The following is a 6000-nucleotide window of genomic DNA, read 5'->3' as shown; positions in this document are numbered from 1 at the left end:
CACATACATGTACACCTACCCAAATCAAAGTACCCCAGAGACTCCCTTATGCCCCCTCCTAGTCAATATCTATCAAAGGGAACCACTTCTGAATTCTATCACCATAGACTCTTGTTGTCTAGTCTTAACTTTCAGAGAAATGGAATCATATGGCATGCCCTCTTTTATGCGTGACTTCTTTCGCTCAGCATTTTCTCTGTGAGAAGAAAGGTTCTTTCTTATAAATCATATTCCCTGGCCAAGGCCTTGGTTTGGGTCCAGCTGAGATATTCAACCCAAGTCCTTAGAGAGACTTTGCCCTGGTTTCCCTTCTTAATAGCATTGTCTTGAAACGAGTTTGGATGTGACTTTTCTCCTCCATTCCCGCTCCTTCTCAACTTCCTCCTCTTTTCTCTCCTCCTCCTCCTCCTGCTCTCCTCCTCTTACCCCAGCCAAAGACTTATCTATCACCATGTTCTACCAGGAAGTTATTTCTGAGCTTCAGTTCATGCCATTCTGGATGCAAAGGCTTAGGTGTTTCCCAAAGACACACAGTGTTCAGATGGGGGTTAGGAAAGGCAAAAGATTGTCCCTTTCATGGGTTGAATTCTGCCCTCCAAAAAAGATATAATGGACTCCTAGCCCCCAGTACCTCAGAATGTGACTTCATCTGGAGATAGGGTCTTTACAGAGGAAATCCATTTAGAATGAGGTCATTAGGGGTAAATCCTAATCCAACATGACTGGTGTCCTTATAAAAAGGGGAAATTTGAACACAGACACACACACAGGGAGAACACCATGTGAAGATGAAGGCAGAGACTGGGGTGATACTTCTCCAAGCCAAGGAATGCCCAAGATTGCCAGCAAACCACCAGAAGCTGGGAGAGAGGCCTGGAACAGAGTTTCCCTTGCAGCCCTCAGAAGGAACCAACCCTGCTGACCCCTTGATCTCGAACTTCTAGCTTCCAGAATTGTAAGAGAATAAATTTCTATTGTTAAAGCCAGTTGGTTTGCGGCACTTTGTTACAGTAGCCCTGGAAAACTAATCTACCTGCAAAGGGAGCTCTGGTCAGTCTTTCTGAACCTGTGTCATGGGACCGACAGCAACCTCTGCAGGATCCTCTGTGCTGGAGCCATCAAGGGTTAACCCAGCCCCAGGCTTGGAGTGACTGAGGTGATGGCTCAGACCTGGGAGACAAGAAGAGGAGAAAGATCAACTTAATGAGCTTGGCAATGCCATTAATGAGACACAAGGCAACATCCAGGGAGCTTCTGAGATGGCCTACACCAGGACAAGACAAGCCAAAGGATGCCACAAGCCAGACCACACCAGGGTCTAACATGATGTGATCTTCTTATTGATGCTTTCCTTCCATAGGGCCCAGAATAGGAGTGGGATGGGCACAGAGAGTCCTTGCCCAGCGGCTGAGATGGCTTGGGATTCCCCTCTCCTTCTCTGGACTTGAGGCATGACCCTGCACATGGCATTGCACTTTCTAATACGTAATTCATATCTGAGTCCTCCCTCATACACACCTGTACCTAACAGTGCCAAGCTTGGCAAAGGAACTCTGCTCAATATGTTTCCCTCCTCCCACTCCCACCCACCTTTGAAGTTCCATCTGGAACAGTTTGCTTCATGGGAATGCAACTGAACATCTTGCTAGCCTATCTGGCAAATGCCTAGAGAACCTCCTGCCCAAGTCCTACAAACTCCGCTTTCCCTGCTATTCCATGCTACAAATCCCGCCCCCTCCCCCATCTCTCCTTCCACCTCCTTCCTCGGTATACAGTCAGAAAGCCCAGACCAGCTCAGGCTCCACATGTGTTGACAAGAGGGAACCCTTTGACCTTTGACATGGGCAGATGTGGGTGTGTTGACACTGATATTAACCACATATGTCCTCATTCCCACCCCTGGACTCACACATACCCTTTCCAACATACTACTTGGCATATAGTAGACATTATTAGTGTATGTGGAATTTTTATTGAATATTCCATTTTGTATTCTTCACAAGGTTGTGAGGATCAAATGAAAAGCATATCTAAATGCTCTGTAAAACTATGCATGATGCAAATATTAGGTATTATTATTGATAAACAGGCTCATATACACACACACGCAAACCCATGAACACACGCAGGAGCTCTCATGCATCAACCTTACACACACAGATTCACACACAAGCTCACCCTGTTTGGCTAGGGAATATATGTTCACACAGGTCCATGAATTCACTAAGACACACTCACACATTCCCCCGTAGGCCTACACAAATATGTACGGGCCAACACACACACACACACACACACAAAATCCACCACATTCCCATACAGATGCACACACACCCAAGTTCATAAGCATACTCTCACAGAAAAGCTCATTCATACACTCCTATTTAGGCTCACATATGTGCACGAGCACACACACACACACACACACACACACACACACTCACAGAGGCCTACAGGCCTGGACAAAATTAAGGACCCGCTAAGGAAGGGATGAAAGTGGGAGAAGATGACTGTTGGCTCCTAATGATTTGATGGGAGGCAAAGCTATTGAGAAAGCAAGGGTTCATTGAACGGAAAATGACATTGCACAGAAAAATAGAAAATCAATAATGAGAACTATGGGATTTCTCCCATGTATGTTTTAGTTAAAGTTTCCTCTCTGGCCATAATGAACTTACAAAGGGCCTAGCAGGGAACTCTATACTGACCAGGAAGATGGACTTCATAACAACTTATTGGGCACTACAGGCACTAGATAAAACACGTAATGTACATTATCTACCACAATCCTTGTGGCAAGATCAGTGTTACTATTCCCATTTTGCAGATGAGGAATATAAATTCAGAAAGGTTAAGTGATTTGCCAAAACTCTCACAGCAAATTTGTGGCACAAAGTTCAACCTAAGTCTGTCTGAACCCAAAGCCAAGTTCTTGATCTTGATATTCTCCTGCCCATTATTACTACTGGGGTGGGTTTAGAGGGAGGTTCAAATGTGCTAGGGAGATGGGGAACCCATGGGTAGTTCCCACACTTAATGTCCCATGGCACCCATCCTGCGTGTGCTGACAGTTTGACAACTTACACAGCAGCTGGTTTGCTCAGAGGAGATCTCTGTTAATTAAAACAGCACAAGGGAGAGCAGCGCACAAACCATGTTGGCGGGTAATTAACGTAAAGAAGACCCACGCAGGCAGAAACACTCAGGCTCTGCCTGCCAGAGCCCAGCTTCACTCATTGCCCCCAGCCCAAAGTTGCCACTTTCTTCCTCTGGCCATGATCTGCTACTTGCCTGCCTACCTCCACGTATAACGTAGGACCTGTCTTCTGGGGCCAGAACCTGGGCCGCTACTCTTACTGGGCCTTGTCCTCTCAACTTCCTCTGAACTATCCATCTCTCCCAGGAGATCCAAGAGGACAAGATGACCAGAGACAAGCCATCCAGGGTCCAGGGCTTTGGGGCATCATCTCTTAGGAAGTGTTAGTCTCTGCCTGCCCCTGCTCCATCAGGCGGAGGATGGAGCTGCCTTACCTCCCAGGGCCAGTGTCTTGAATTAGCCTGCCTCAGTATCCAGTGTATTGGGATGAACTGAACCCAATCCCACCACTGCTTCTGCCCAGGACTTGGGCTTGCTTCCTCGCCAGACCTATAGCCTGCTCCTGAATCTCACTGCTCTGTGGGATCCCGACCTCCCTTCTGTCCCTTCACTCATTTCATCATCACCATACCCCCAGCAGGTACATTGTAAAAGGATATTTCTCCCTTCTGCAGATAAACAAACTGAAGTTCAGAGCAACAGAATAGCTTGTCCAAGGACAACAGGAGTTTTCCTTTCTCTGTTCAAAAGCCATGCTCTCCTGGGATTCCAGCCATGGGATCAGCTGTAACTCGCTCTTCTGGTTGATATTTTTTGTCTGTTTTTTTTGAGGAAGATTAGCCCTGAGCTGACGTCCGCCTCCAATCCTCCTCTTTTTGCTGAGGAAGATTGGCCCTGAGCTATCATCCATGCCCACCTTCCTCTACTTTATATGTGGGATGCCTGCACAGTATGGCTCAACAAGCGGTGCCATGTCTGCACCCGGGATCCAAACTGGCGAACCCAAGGCCACCGAAGCAGACCGTGTGAAGTTAACTGCTGTGCCACTGGGCTGGCCCGCTTTTCTGTTTTTAATAAACTTTTTATTTTGGAATAACTTTAGATTCACAGAAACGTTGCAAAGCTAGAACAGAGAGTTCCTGTATACCCCTCACCCAATTTTCCCATTGTTAACATTGTATATTGCCATGGTACATTTGTCAAAACTAAGAAATTGACATTGTGTTACCTGGCTTTGAATCAGGCACTTTTTTGTCCCTGGAAAATGAGCCCTAAATCTCTCTGTTCTCCATCCTGAGGTCCCAGGAAGAGAGTGGATGCTCGCAATGTGAGCCCTTCAGTGCCAGCATAGTGCCCCTGCATCCCTACCTTGCCCAACCCCCACCACACCCCCAAATAAAGCAGACGAACCATTAAAGAGGAGCAGCCATAGGACCAGAGGCTCAAACTCCCAGGCAGTGTCCTTCAGGTGCCCCTCTCATCAAGCCCCTCTTTCCATAAGCCCCCTGAGTTACCTCTTGCCCACAAACACTCCCCTGTCTGCTAATCTCTTCACTAACTCTACCATTAATCCTTAGGGGCACCCACCCCATGCCCACTCCATCCTAAAAGCGTCAGTCAGATTCAGTTCAGCAAATATTTATTGATAACGCAGAAACAAATCCAATCTGGTCCCTCTCCTTGAGCACCTTCTGATCTTTTGGGGGAAATAGTCGCCTCTGTCTATGATTAAAAGCACGGGGTAAGTGAAGCAGAGGAGGACAGTAGTTCAGAATTTGAGGTCTTCAATCAGAAAGCTCTGTGACTTGGGGTCAGTGACATTAGTTTCCATGAGCATCAGTTTTCTCAACTCTGAAATGAGAGTAAGAGTAGAACCTACTTCACAAAGTGTTTATGATTACCTAATTTTTGAAAAAATAAATACCTATCGTTTATTAAGTAGTTACTATCTGTCAGGCACCATGCCAATTATTTTGCCTTGTTTAAGTCAAGCTTTACAAGCAAAAGCTTACTTATCTTTACAGTCAAGCCTGGGGATGATGGTGGTCTGAAACAAGGCGATGACTTGGGGAGGCAGGGAGAGATTTAAGAAACATTTTAGAAGTCAGTAACTTATTGGATTCAGGGAGACCGGGTTGAGAGTGATGTCCAGACATTTAGTTTGGGCCCCTGAGTAGGTACTGGTGCCATTTCTTGTGAGAGGGGATCGGGAGGAGAAGCAGGTTTGGGGAAGGTGGTGAATTTACTTTGAGCATGATGCTTTGAAGGTGTCTTTGGGACATTCAAATAGAGATGTCCATCAGGCAATTGCAAATATGAACCCAAAGCCAAGAATAGAGATAGAGTCTTGAGGCATCCGTTTATAGATGCTAGCTGAAGGCATTTGTGTAGATACGATTGCCCAAGTAGAATCAGAAAAAAAACAGAGGACAGAATTCAAGGGAATAATAATATTTAAGATATCAACAGAGAAGGAGAAGCCTGTAAAGGAGATGGAAAAAGGTTTTAGTATTCGGAAACATTTTGAACACCATTGTTTCTTGCATCCCACATATTCTTTCTGAATTTAAAGTCCTTCTTGCTGAAGTACATCCTTTAATAATTCTTTTAGCAAGGTCTATCTTCGTCTTTGTTTGACTAAAATAAATTTACTTTGCCCTCACCTTTCTATGATATGCCAGCTGGTTATAGAACCCTAAGTAGACAGTTATTTTCTCTCACACTTTCATGATGTTATTCCACTGCCCTCTAGCATCTTTTGTTGCCGTTAAGAAATCTGCTGTTGGTTTGATGGCCATTCCTTTTTATGTAATATATCTTATCTTCTCTTTTTGGTGGCTTTTAAGATTTTTTATTTTTATTTTTATTTAACGTTCTGTGGTCTCACTGTGATTTATTGGGTA

The sequence above is a fragment of the Equus przewalskii genome, chromosome 2, assembly GCF_037783145.1.
Source record: "Equus przewalskii isolate Varuska chromosome 2, EquPr2, whole genome shotgun sequence".
Lineage (NCBI taxonomy): Eukaryota > Metazoa > Chordata > Mammalia > Perissodactyla > Equidae > Equus > Equus przewalskii.
This window is presented reverse-complemented; position numbering follows the sequence as displayed.